At 38.1% G+C, this 13902-nt stretch overlaps 1 non-coding gene across 2 annotated transcripts; it reads right to left on the reverse strand.

The window, feature by feature from the left end:
- Positions 1-674: 674 nt before the first annotated feature.
- LOC120885775 (uncharacterized) lies at positions 675-9316 on the reverse strand. Of its 2 annotated transcripts, none has more exons than XR_013439017.1 (4): positions 9068-9316; positions 8897-8989; positions 5437-5525; positions 675-3036 (listed from the first exon to the last, which is right to left on the reverse strand). It is a non-coding gene; the product is annotated as an uncharacterized LOC120885775 (transcript). The 2 variants fall into 2 exon arrangements; XR_013439016.1 differs by having other exon boundaries at positions 9063-9316.
- Positions 9317-13902: the final 4586 nt, after the last annotated feature.

Consider the following 13902-nt stretch of genomic DNA (forward strand, 5'->3'; position numbering starts at 1 on the left):
TATCTATAATTTGTATTCATAAAAATACGTAGATGTTCCTGTAAGTATGGGTTGTCTCTTCAATGATGAAGGAAAAACATAATTGTATACTTAAGTAACACTAAAACTGACTACTTTTGTGTAAATACATATGTTTTTATAAGCATATATGCTTTATTTAAACATAAAACAATAAATGTTTAAATAAAAGTGTATATATGTTAAAATAAAATTAACACACAAAAAAAGACACACACACACACTCTCTCTCTCTCCCACACACACACACTCACACACACACACACACACACACACACACACACACACACACATATACACACTCTTGCACTTATTCCCCAGGGCTGTGGGTAGTATCCTGATTTCCTTGCAATGCTGGGGACCAAAAGAGCAAGAAATATCCTGCCTGCCAATAAGTGCTTTTGTTACAAACATGGCCCAAGTGCCATCAATGTACCCATCTTAGAGCTCTTATAGCATATATTTATATTTAATGGTCAGAGCCTCTTACAGGTGTTAAATCAAACTCTTAAGACTAAGAGGTCTCTGGACATAAAGGGTTTATTGAGTTTTATAGGTACTAGCCAGAAGGTAAAGGACTGGTTCTGGGACAAGTTCCCTAAGCCACCAGCAGCGTGGCCAGATAGCCAGTGAAAAAATGTCCACCAGACATAAGGTTAGGGAAAAGTGTTTTATAATAAAATTTTGGGATGAGGAAACACAAATAATTTGCACTGAACTTACATTTTTACAGATAAGAGAGGCAGGACATCACAAAGCAGGCAAAGTACTGGGAGGATAGTCCATAAAGAGAAGGTTTTGCTACTTTTTTGGTTGGTTGTTTCCAAAAGCAGAATACAATGTGGTCTTCAGCATACAGACAAGAAATTTAGAATGTTTCCTTCTTCTTTTTTCTTTCTTGACTGAACTTGAAGTTGAAACTATGAGTTCAATGGACTTCTCTTTCTTCCTTGTATTCTCTGGCCTGTAACTTAACACATCCCAGAATTATCATTCCCCCTTTTATTGAGGTCTTTCAGAGTAAGCATTGCTGATGGATGCTGTATTAATTTTATTGCTTCTTATGTAGCCATTTTATGTTCCAGGTCATATCTCACATGGCTAGGAAGGTTCATTCCTAGGAAGTTATATCCAAGGGAGGAGGGAAATTTGTAGATAAAAACAGTGAGTTTTTTTTTGGTCCAAATATGAGTGGTAGAGAGGAAGAGAGAGCAAGCATCTAACCATTCACCCACATAATTCTTACATGTTTTCAGAAATAGCTTCTTCACGAAAGTTATAGGTAGGTAGTTCAATCTTTTGAGCTAGCATAATCTTAGCCTAAAATTCATTCTATTGATTTACATAGTTGGGAAAAATTAAAAGTATAGCATTTAGAAATTATAACAATCAAAAGTAGAAATATCAAACCATCTATAATATTTTTCTAAACAATCAGTTGATTTCTACTAATAACCAACCAGAAAGATCACTAAACAGATTAAATTCAGGTTCCATGTTGGAGACCTATTGGATCCAGGTGGCTTCTTTTCTAATAGTTTCTAAATGGGTTTCTACTTCATGAGACATATTTATATAGACACAGCAAGATGCATTCATTGCCATACATATGCCTCTTTTTTCTGCTAACATGTAGTCTAGAGCAATTCGGCTGTCTAATTCAAGATTGGGTGAAGAGTCAATAGCTTTTTGCTGTGCTATAATGGAAGCAGCATTCTCTTCAGCAAGGTTGCCTAAGGTAACAGAAAGGTTCCTAATCATCTGCTCATGATTAGTAACATCCCACTGTGCCAAAAATGCTCTTCCAAAGGAGTAGATGGAGCTACCATTTAAAGTGGCTTGTTTGAATCCAGAGGGAGGTTTGAGGGAACTAGACCAGTGTTGGGTTTCCTCTGCATCAATTATGGATACAGGTGTAAATAGATATCCTAGGAGGCATTGCCCCCTCATAATCCACCCTTTAATGCATCTACGGGCCCATGGGTGGTGATCTCCTCCACAGACAAAAATAAAGCCAGGGGGTGCACATACAAACTTCTCAAAGTTTTGCCTAATTTGTTCTCGTAGGTTATTAAGCCATGGGTCAGTAGTAGCACACCCAGGTAAATCTGGACCTTCACCTTTGAGGGATCCTTGATGGTATTTTTCTAAAAGTTTTATTATTGCCGCTTCGGCCTCTTCTGTAGTCTTATGGGTAAACTTTGGAGGAAGGATACGAGTGTAAATATAAAAGCATGGTAAAGGTTGACTGGAATGTGCTAGACGAACTGGATAGCTGATTATGGGGTTATATCCAACATAGCTATGATGGGTTTTATTGACAATGCACTCAGGAATTGAGCTAAAGTTTAGAACAGGTTGTACGAGTAGACTGTTACGTTCACGAGTGGTACGAGGGTTGGGGTAGCATATCCAACATTTTGTTAAATTTCCAGAAGTTGCTAGAGACTGTGAAATTCTGACTAAGGCATTGTCTTTCCATGCCCGGGTAAAGGTGACAAACATAACTATATATATAAATGTTTTCATCATCATTTTTGGAGACTATAGTGAGAATAAAAGCTTGAAATAGATGATTTAAAACACAAGCAATCTGTTCAGCTTAACACAATCAAAATTAAAAGTATTCCCAGGAACAAAATTACTACAGCAACTATTAAAAAAGCATAAGGATGTATAGGAAGATTTTAGTAGTTTAAGGTTTGCACAGGCCTGTTCCAGATGCTTAGGCAGAAGTAGTCAACCTCAAAATGTCAGTTATTATTATTTTTTTTCCTGGTCAGACGAAGCTTGATGTTGGCAATGGGGTGCTAGACCACTCAAGTGGGTTCAGATCTTCTTAAGTGGAAACGTGGATCTAGGAGTTAATTCCCTTGAGTCTGGCTGCACAGGGATTCACAGAATGTGCCTAGAAAGGACCTTGCCAGCAGGATGGTAAAGAATTTTGACAAAGACGTCTTTTCCAGTGTACAAAATCAGCAGGCTGGTTTCTGACGTAGAAAGTCACTCCTCTTGCTGCTGTGAAAAAAGATTATTTTACTACAGAGTAATTTTCATTAACAACCTTAATAAGCTCTCGACAATATGTAAGAATTCTCCCTTTAGTAGCCAAAGAGTCTAGGGGCACAAAGAAAAGAAGTATAGGCCTTCCTGTTATCATTCCCCAAAGGCAAAGTCTATGCTTCCCAAAGGGGGTGGATCTTCAATTCAAAAAAACTGTAGGACAGGCTTTTTAAAAAGATTTCCATAAATTTAGCTGAGTTTGAATAATTTTGTTTAACCTTTGTACCAGTTCAGAGGACTGGGGGTGGTATGCAGAATGAAAATATTGTAATATTGACCATATAGCACACAGTTATTGGACAATTTGTCTCACAAAAAGCTGTCAGTGTGTGGTGCAGGAGTTCCCCAGGTTGGCATGGTCTTTTCTCTTAGTACTTTAGCCAGAGAGGTGGCAGTAGCATGGTGGACAGGGAAAGTTTCCACCCAGGGAAAAAACCTGCAAACCATACCGACAGCCATACAGGGAGGCAGCTGTATGAAACCTATTTGCTATACTTAAAAAGGATTTGTTGGTAATTTAAATCTCTTTAGCTGGGTTTTGGTAGGTTTGAATTGTACTTTGTAAATGTGGGGCATATAGGACATGCAGAGATAGCAGAATGTTGTTGGCTTCACCAAATATTGTTTGGCAAATTCTTTTTTAAAATTTAAAAAAAAATTTATTGGTCCACAATAGTTGTACATGACATTAGAATTTATTTTGACATAATTATAAATACATGGAGTATTGTCTGCTCCAATTAAGTCCCCAATGCTTACTTACTTCCCTTTCTATACTCTGCTGTTCCCTTTCCTCTACTCTACAGGTATTTCTATTAATTTACATTTTTTAAAACTAGTGTTTGTGGATATACATAATGGTGAGGTCTACTATAGTAATAGTGGAAAGTTAGGCAAAGTTGAACATTTTCTTTGTGGACCAAAGAGCTGGGTCATATATAGTTTGGCATCATATTCTTTTCATCATGGAACCAGGTAATATAGGAAGTTTTTAAGGTGCATACCAAAGGTTTTTTGGAGTCCATAAAACCTCCAAGGTTTTCCAAAAATTCTCTCATCAGAGGCACTAAACTAAAGCCTAGGTATAAACTCCAGGAAATCTTCATTTTATACAGTGGTTTCTAATGCTCCTGGGGAGTTGTGTAAGGGCAAGGATTTTAATCTCAACAGTGTCAGTATTTTGAGCTTCCCTTTGTATGGCAACATCAGCTAATTGATTTCCTTCAGCATATTCATTTCTAATTTAGAATATCTATGGAGCTTGATGATAGTCAAGTTATTGGGAAACAAAATAACATCCAGTAGTTCCAATACAAAAGTACTGTTCTCAACCTCCTTAAGCAGTGATAAGTCCTCTTTGTTTCTATAACATTCCAAAATCAAGGGCCATGTCAAATGGATAATGAGAATCTGCATAAATATTGGCTACCAGTTCTTTAGCTCATGTATAGTCCTATGTTATGGAATGAAGTTCTGGATTGTTGGGCCGAGGTGAAATGTGATAAATGGCCTCAAGAATTTTAAATGGAATAGTTATTGCATAACCAGTAGTGTATTTTTGATTTTCACATTTAAAATATGAATTTAAATTGTGCCAAAACCCATCAGAATTAGGTATTAGAGTTTCCTTTAAATCTTTCCTAGGAGGAGAAAGAGTGACAAAGTTAATAAGATGCAGTCATGAGGGTTTTGTCTAGTTCTGTGGGTAATAAAGTTACTGGATTGAGTATATGACATCTCCTCATGACGAAGTAGACTGCTAAAAGAAGGGTTATCTCATACAAAGTCAACTTTCTGGCAGATAGAGGCTGTGATGTGAAGCAAGCAAGGCTTCTACTGCATGGGAAACATAAATAAAGGGGTGTCTGCATCTCTGTCTTCAGCGACTTACTAAAAGAACAGTAGCAGGAATTGCTCATAAGCAAAGAGGCATTCCCTGCACTACACAGCCTAGCAGTGGACTGTAATATCCCAAAGCATATGCATTTCTCCATGTTTCTGTGTAAGCACTCTGAAAGCAATGCCTTTCCATTTGTGCCCAATTAAATGAAAAGACAAATCATAGTTTGGATGGCCTAAGGCTGATGGGTTGCTCAAAGAAATCTTTTAACCCAAAGATGTTCTATTGATCACAGTAAAGGTTCTGGTATATAAGCATGTATCACTTCATGTAATGGCTGAGCAATCAAAGAAAAATTAGGAGTTTAATTTTGACAGTATTCTGTCAGTCTGCCAAATCCTGTCAATCATCTTTGAGTAGTTGGTCTAGGATATTTTTGTATGTGTGCCAAACTATTATCATTCAATTTGAGTCTTCAGAATGTATGATATGTTCTAGATATTTAATAGACTCACCAACAAACTGCAGTTTTTCCTTAGATACCTTTATGTTTCCTTTGCTGCCCAGAGTTTGGAGCAGTTTCTTAGCCGTCTGTCTTGAAGGACTGAAAAGGAAGGAGCATAGAGTAGTAGGTCATCAGCATATAGTAATAAAGCTGTCTCCTCAGAGAAAGCTAAATTGCTCAAATCTCATTTTAAAGTCTGTGAATATGTTGAGCTTTCAGTATATCCCCAAGTCATTATAGTCCAGGTGAATTGAAGACTATTTCAAGTAAAAGCAAATAAAAACTGACTTTCTAGATCTATAGGGATATTAAATAATGCACTGCATCAATCAGTTACTGTAAAGAATCTACTTTCTGGTGGAATACCTGCATGAATATCCACATTCAGTATGTGGACTGAATGCCTTGGGGTTGCTACTTGATTTATAGCTTGCAGTCTTGAACGGAACTCTATTATGTGTGTGTGTTTGGTACTGGGGACTGAACCACGGTCACTTAACCATTGAGCTACATCTCCAACCCTTTTTATTTTTTTGAGACAGATCCTTGCTAAATTGCTAAGGCTGGCTTTGAATTTGTAATTCTCTTGCCACAGCCTCCTTGGGATTACAGGTGTGCACCATGACACCCAACTATTATGTGGTTTTCTGAACAGGCAATATTAGAACGCTCTAAGGATTCATAAAGGAATGATTAATCTCTTCCTAATACATTCTTCAATTAGTTGTATTCCTTCCATTGCATGCTTACTGAAAGAATATTGATTAATTTGAGATTAAGGTTTAGATATATCAATGGTGATTTTTATGTGGGTGTCACTGTAAATTTTTCTGATGTTAATCCTGCAAAAAGTCCATAAAGCTTCAGGAAGGTCTCTAAGCTATAGGAAAGATTGGTTATCAGCTAGATACTTTGTATTAATTTCGAGAGAAAAGAGAAAGTTACCATTCTCATTATGTTCCCTATTGTTTACACCAGAGGAGATATAATCTAATGTGATAGTTTTTATTTTCTTAGGAAAATAAAAAATTACAGAATTATGCTTTTGGAGAAAATATCTGCCTATATTTATGTATAGAAGAGGGATTGATCAGAAAGCAATGAATGAGTCAACATCGCTAAGAAAAACTTACAGGCTTGGAAAGAAATAATGAGAGAAAATTTAAGTCCATTCTACTTTAATTTCTTTAGTACTCTGAAAGGAGGGACTGCTGGATCTGACCAGGCCTTAAGGTAGAGAGGGTGGTGCCCCACTGTCTGTTAAGATGGGATAAAGGTCAAGTTCCATTTGAATAGTTGTTTTCCCCAAAGAATTTAAAGGAAGAAAAGGATTCAGCTGTTATGTTTCTTGAGTCCTGTCAGATTTCACCTTTGAGGATTTTGGTGCCAATGTGTTTAGGATGTCTCTTTTGAATTATTTTTAATTTTAGTCCATTTCTCAATATCCAGGTTTCTTATAGTAATGACAGACTATTCAGGTTTGTTTTCAGATTAATAATTGGCTTTTGCCTATAATTGCTGCAGCTGTAAATTCAATTGTGATTAGCCTTCTCTCTGACTTCATTAAAAGTTTTGGTTAAATAATCAAACTGGGCCACTAGTTGGACAGGGGGATATACTTTCCTTCAATTTTGGCCCTTTTAGATACAGTAGATAGTTCCTTGTTTAGTCCATTAAGAAAAACTGAATTTAAGACAGTTTTAGTTGTTTTGGAATTATTAAGGCAAACCAGAAGTCTTCTGGAAAAAGTGACAGAGTTGTTTGAAGTCATTATAAATAGATTTTTTTTTTTTAGAGAATCTTAAATTCTGGACCAAACTACAGGTTTGAGAAAATCTTGAGAAATATTCCCAAAGCAGTTTGGCGATGCATTTAGCTTTGTCAAAAGAAGGGACCATATTATTTGTGTCCCTAGGAAAACTTCAGGAGTTTTGCCAGTCTGCAAGTTGCATCCAAAGCTGTCCCTCTCCTATCTGTACTAGACATCAACTGTTATAAATCATGCTACTTTGGCTTATAGGGAGCATATAATAACATTAAATTCTCATAGAAATTCATGGGGATCTTTATAAGTATCTGGGATTTTTTTTTTTTTTTTTGGCCTTAACCCTTAATTCTGCTTTCGACCAGACAATATAAGTTGTGGATTTTTTTCTGTTTATTTTGGGTTGGGGGTGACCAGTCCCATGTTCAACCTGGGCTGGTTCATAATCTATTTTCTGTTAACCCTGGGATGGATCATGATTGAGAACAGTGGGTGCTCAAGTATTAGCAGCACCCACGTGTTTCTGGTCTTCTGAGTCTTTTTAGGCCTAACAGCTATTTTTTTCTTTCATGTTCACCAATTGCTCCATTGGGAGGGGTTCTGAAGAAGTTACCACTGATATTTGTATTTTGATTTTAAATAGATTCATTAAAATAGGTTCTGAGGGGCTGGCAGGGGGGACTGGGAAGGTAAGGGAAAAGAAGGGGAGGGAAGGTGCTCCAACGTAGACAGAAAAGTTGGATAAATAGGTTTGGTGGGTGGGTGGGAGAGTACCTGGCAGAATCTCTTGAGTTTTCCATCCTTCACACCACTGTTTTAATTTATTACAAGTCTCGGTTATTTAAGAAGGAGAATTTTGTGAGGAGCAAATTTAGAGTCTGGAGATTACGACTAGGTTTAGCACCAGTTTAACTTCCCAACTAATGGGCTTTCTTTGCTTGTTTTCTAATTTGCTACAAAAAAAAAAGTTATTCTAAGATTAGAAGTGACACATGCAGGCAATTGCAAAGATATTATCTTTCTTTGTACTTTACAAGAGTTTCAGTCAATCAAAACCTGGGAATGGGTGTGTCTTGCAGAGATGTACTGCTTATGAGAACCGCTCCCCATGGTGTCACCACTGGGCAGTTGGTTACTCTTTTATGTGTCTCAGGTGCTCTATACGTCAGGTATGTCAGGGTGTTCCAGATTATGGAAAAATCAATCCATTATTTTGCTGATCAGGAGTATTCCTTCTAACCCAGGGAGGGGGTATGTTCTTTCATTGGGGTCCCTGGGAGAGTGCTACACATTAGGGACAATTAGTCCCGACACTTTTTGAAAGATTTACAGTCACCTGGAAATTTCCTAATGGATATTGGAAGGAGAAATATCTCTTTTCTTTGGGATGGGACTTTTCATTCATCCTCATTTAATAGTAAAATAACTAATGGCTTTGATCAGTCAGAATAATGCCAAATCCAAACCAAATTGTAAATTACATGAATGGCCAGAAGATGTCACTATGAGCTAAAAGTATTTAAAGCAGACACTACATAGCTGGAAAGAAACAGGTCAAGCAAATTGTTAAACAAATTCAACAAATCATAATATCAGATATAATTTGAGAATAACTCAACAAATCATAATACCAGGTATAGGGGAATTTCCACAATAACTTAACAAATCATAATACCAGATAGAGGAGCATCCTCCAATAACTCACCAGCTCCAGTTTGGCAACTCCACACAGATGACAGCTCTGTTGCAAAGTTCCCACTGCCACTGAAGACCTCAACAGCAGAAACCCAGGGACAGCCTATTAAAATGGTATATTTCAAATGAGGAACCTTAGTTCTAGGACTTCAAAAGCCTCCTGGAAAGGCACTCACCTTACCTCTGGTAGTCTCAAAGTGATTCTTGATGTCGTATCTGGCCCCAAGGAAAAATATCTTTCTTCCTGATTCTTCAGAGGGCTAGATCCCAATGCTGCACCGATAAGGTTATTGAGACTAAGAGGTCTCTGAAAATAAAGTGTTTGTTGAGCAGTATAGATGCTCCGGAAGATGAAGAACGGATCCTGGGACAAATTCCCTAAGCCACCAGCAGCATGGCCAGAGAGCCAGGGGAAAAATGTCTACCAGACTTAAGGGGCCAGGGTGTTTTATCCTGAAAATCCAGGGAGAAGAAATAAATCATTTACACTGAGCTTACATTGGCTATAGATAAGAGGGGTGGGACAACAAAGCAGGAGAGTGCTGGGATAGGAGGTTAGTCCATAAAGAGAAGGTTTTGCTACTTCTTGGTTTGTTGGTTCCAAAAGCAGAATGTGATGTGGCCTTGTTGGGTAATCTTCAGCATACATGCAAGGAATGTGGAGCAGTTTTTTTCTTTGTTGACTTAGCTTGAAATGCTGAGTTAAATCGGCCTTCTCTTATCTCTTCCCTCCCTCCGGTTCTCTGGTCTTTTAGTTTACTCCATTTCTCTTATCACAGGTATGGAAGATCTGCTAGGCGTCACCCTTCTGGTGACTATAGCCGTGATAGCAATATGTTAGTACATTCTGTCCCTCCTTAAAGGAATTTGTAAAGTAGAAACAGACTGAAGCCAGGGCTGTAGTGAGAATAACCTTAGGACCTGAGTGCTATTTCCTTTAGCTCATACAGTTCAAAGCAAGCCCCTTTAGGCCTGCTCTGATTGGATTTACAGCCCTTCTAGTCAGTTCTGATTAATGCTTGGACTGGAAATACCCAGGGAGCCAGCTCCTAAGGCCCTTCTGCCTGTTGGAGAACCCAAGGCAGGGCAATGTTTTGATAACCTCTTCTGACAACCACAGAGGTTGCTGACAAATGTTGGAAAGTTAGAATCAGTGAAAAGATTCTACTTTGTGGGTTTGATGATATACATAATCTAACTTAGGGGCAACCTTGCAGGGCAAACTTGATCTTAAACACCTGTTGGGTAGGGAGTCAATTGTACTCTGAGGAATAAATGGCCACCTCAGATAGTAGTTTTCTTCATTGAAAAAAAAAAATATATATGTTGCACACAAAAATATATTCATGAATGTATAGGAAGGGATTTGTAACACAGTTAAATATACACATAAACATATTAACATGTAGGATATTTATTCATATAAATATGTAGCTGTCCCTGACCGTGTGGGGTTTTTTCCCTAGACACTGAAAGGAATACTTTCAGCTTTTTCACTCTGTGACTAAAAGAACTGACAAGAACAATTTTAATTTCATTTACATAGATAAATATAGATAGAATATACATAAATATACGTGTAAAAAATTCACACGTATCCAGGTGCAATGGTGTGTGTTTATAGTTCCAGCTACTAGAGAGACTGAGATAGGAGGATCACTTGAGCCTAGGAGTTTGGGGCCAGTCTGGACAACAGAGCAATACCTCACCTCTAAATGAATAAACAAACCCAGTGCAATGAAACAAATGGTATTATGCACAAACTTGCAAGTATGCTTGGGCTAATGGCACTCTCCTAATCTACTGGCAATGCTGGAAGCTGCAAAGCCAATGAATTTACTGACTGCCAATTCCTTGTGGATGTTAGCTGAAGGGAAGCAGCTGGGAAGTATCCTTTGGACAAATCTAGCTGAAGTGCTATTATCTTCAGTGGAACTTGTTTTCTTAAAACATTTAAACAGGATGAGGGCACTTGTTTTGAAACCCTGTGGAAGTGTGCATGCAATACAATCCAGGTTTTGGTGCTTGGAATGGGCCTCTCTCCCAGGTAAGGGCCTCTCTCCCAGATTAGCTCTGTTTTAGCCCTTATTTTTCCGTGGCTATGATAGCAACGTGATTGGGATAAGTTGGCCCTCAGTAGAGGAAAGGGAATGCCAGAAGCAATAGGTCAAGGTAGGGTTCTTGGACCAGGAGTGTGGTAAGATTTTAAAACAACTCTTGGACACTCAATTATAGGAATAAGTGGTCACTGCAGGTAGTAAGAGCCTAGTTTGAAAAATATTTGTATATGTATACACATGCGCTAAAAATATACTCATAAATATATTTCTAGGAATATGTAACATATAAATACATACACAGAAATATTAATGTGTTTAACAGTAAAATATTGAAGTTTATTCATATAAATATGTAGACTTACAGTGTGATGTGCTTCAGCATTGTTGAAGACAGATGCTCATATGTACATATGCATATAGGAATACATATAATATCTATAATTAACTACAGTGATCTGATAATATGTATAGGTGTATACATAAGAATACACATACCTAAATATATGATAAATATAAACAAAACAAAATGAAACACATATTATTTCATACACACACACAAACTTGCATTTATGCCTGGACTAATGGGCACCATTCTCATCTGCTTGCAGTGCTGTGAGACATAACAGCCAAGGAATTTCCTGGCTGCCAGTTCTTTCCAGCCTTTGGCTTATGGGAAACAACAGGGAACTGTTCTTTTCACAAACCTAGGCAAAATGCCATCACCCTAATTGGAAACTGGTTCTTTTCTTACAACTGTGGAAGAAGTGAGATCACTTCTTAAAGAACACGCAATAGGGGCACATACAGTAAAATCCGGGTATTTGTTTTTGGAATGGGGATCTCCAAGGAGATGAAGATAAATTGACATCTGCAGAAATAGTAATACAGTTGAGGTAATATGGCCCTGGGCATTGTCAAGAAGGACTGAACTGAGAGTCCTTGGAGAATTCCAAAGACTAAGGAAATGACTCCAGAAACAGAAGGCCACACATACCTGAGCATGTCAGTTTTTGTCAGCTCTAACTGGATCTATATCCTAAATGGTCAGGTATGAGTAATGTCTGCATGCCTGGGGAGCCAGGTGCCTGAGACCTTTCTACTTGGAGGAAAATCCAAGATGAGAATGTTTCAATGATGCCTTGTGACCAGGGAAAGAGGTCGCAGAAAAAAAGAAGCATGCCAGAGATGGAGTATTGAGCCCTCTTTCCCCAGGTTGTTGGATGAGTGCAGCTAAATTAGGCCCCCTCTCATGAGGACCTGATGTTTAAGATGTAAAACACATTTACATGCACACGCGCGTGCGCACACACACACACACACACACACACATACACATAATATAAATTTATTCACATAAATGTGTAGAGACTACTTCCAGTGTGGGGTGCTTCACTAATGTCTAAGAAAAGACTTTAATACACACAAACACAAGCACAAATAAAGAGAAATTTATTTTTTGCACAAAGAAATATAGATAACATGTAAAATATATAGACAGATGAATACAAAAATAAGTAAACAGACAAATTTAGGATAAAAGAATACATGTACTTTAGGATAAGGCATTCTGTAACCATGGATGGTGGTTTTGGATGAAGCCTTATGTGCATGGAAGGCAAATCTATACCCAGGTATAAGTGTCTCTTTCAGTAAGGACAATATGCTGCCCCTTCCATGATGGAAGTGGTCTAATATAATCAACCTGCCACTAGGTTACTGGCTGATCTCCTGAGGGCTTAGGGTTGGTCTCTGTTGCTAGCAAATCAGGCACTCAGCAGTGGCTATAGCCAGGTCATCCTTGGTGAGTAGAAGTCCATGTCATTGAGCCCATTGCATTTAGAGTACCCAAGGCCATTCAATTTTTTTCTTTCTTTTTGTTTTTTCTTTTGGTACCAGGGATAGAACTGAGGGGCACTCCACCACTGAGCTGTATCCCCAGCTCTATTTTGTACTTTGTTTAGAAACAGGGTCTCACTGAGTTGCTTAGCACCTAGCCATTGCTGAGGTTGGCTTTGAACTCGTGATCTTCCTACCTCAGCCTCTGGAGCTGCTGGGATTACAGGTGTGCACTACCATGCCTGGCTCAAGGACATTCAGTTTTCCAAAACAGCTTTTCTTATGAGTGTACCTCTGGGTTAAGGAGAGAAACACCTTTCTCAGTGCCATGGAAAGCTTTTGGGTTATAATTGGTCAAATCTTCCACATGCCAGATTACATGCTCTGGACTAATTTGTGGGATAAAAAGTGAAGCTAAATGACCATGCCAGCAAAAAACAGTTTGAGTTACCTAAGTAGAAGTTTGGGAAAATTTGTATGTCTTATATTGACTCAGAAAATACTTATGACTTTGGCAGGGTCTTTTGTGATAATTATTAGGCAATCCTATATAAGAACCCTGTCTTTATAGCCTACCAGTTTTATTCTGAAGGACTGACACAAGTGTACAACTCAAGTTAAATTAAAAGAATCATTTTCATTTTAAATGTTTATGTCTGATTGTGTTTTTGTTATACTCTCCTGCCAGGTGCTTAAGACCAATTTGGTTAAAATCAAAATTTTTCTACCTGCTAAACAATTGAGATTTATCAGGAATTATTCTCAGGAACTTGCAAGAAGCCTCTTGGCTCCTTTAATTTTCTCCTACCAATTGTTCCATCTGCCAGGATGGGTCAGCATCTTTCTGACCACATTTGGGTTCCCCTGGAAGCATCAGGGACATTTACTTCTCCAGTGACTCTCTTCTTTGCAGAATGTGAACTGATTTTCTTCCTGTTCTCTTGGATTTTCATGATCACTCTGATTGGGTGGTCAGGTGTCTTACCAGTGTTGGAGGATGCTTAGAGATTTCCAGTTATTCCCTGAGTTCTGCCTGACTTTAGAGGGCAAGGGCCAAAATATCGACTGTTTTTTTTTCCCTTTACCTTTTTACTTTCTTGGCTTTAGTCTTGAAGTTTTG

Source organism: Ictidomys tridecemlineatus, chromosome 1 (assembly GCF_052094955.1).
Source record: "Ictidomys tridecemlineatus isolate mIctTri1 chromosome 1, mIctTri1.hap1, whole genome shotgun sequence".
Lineage (NCBI taxonomy): Eukaryota > Metazoa > Chordata > Mammalia > Rodentia > Sciuridae > Ictidomys > Ictidomys tridecemlineatus.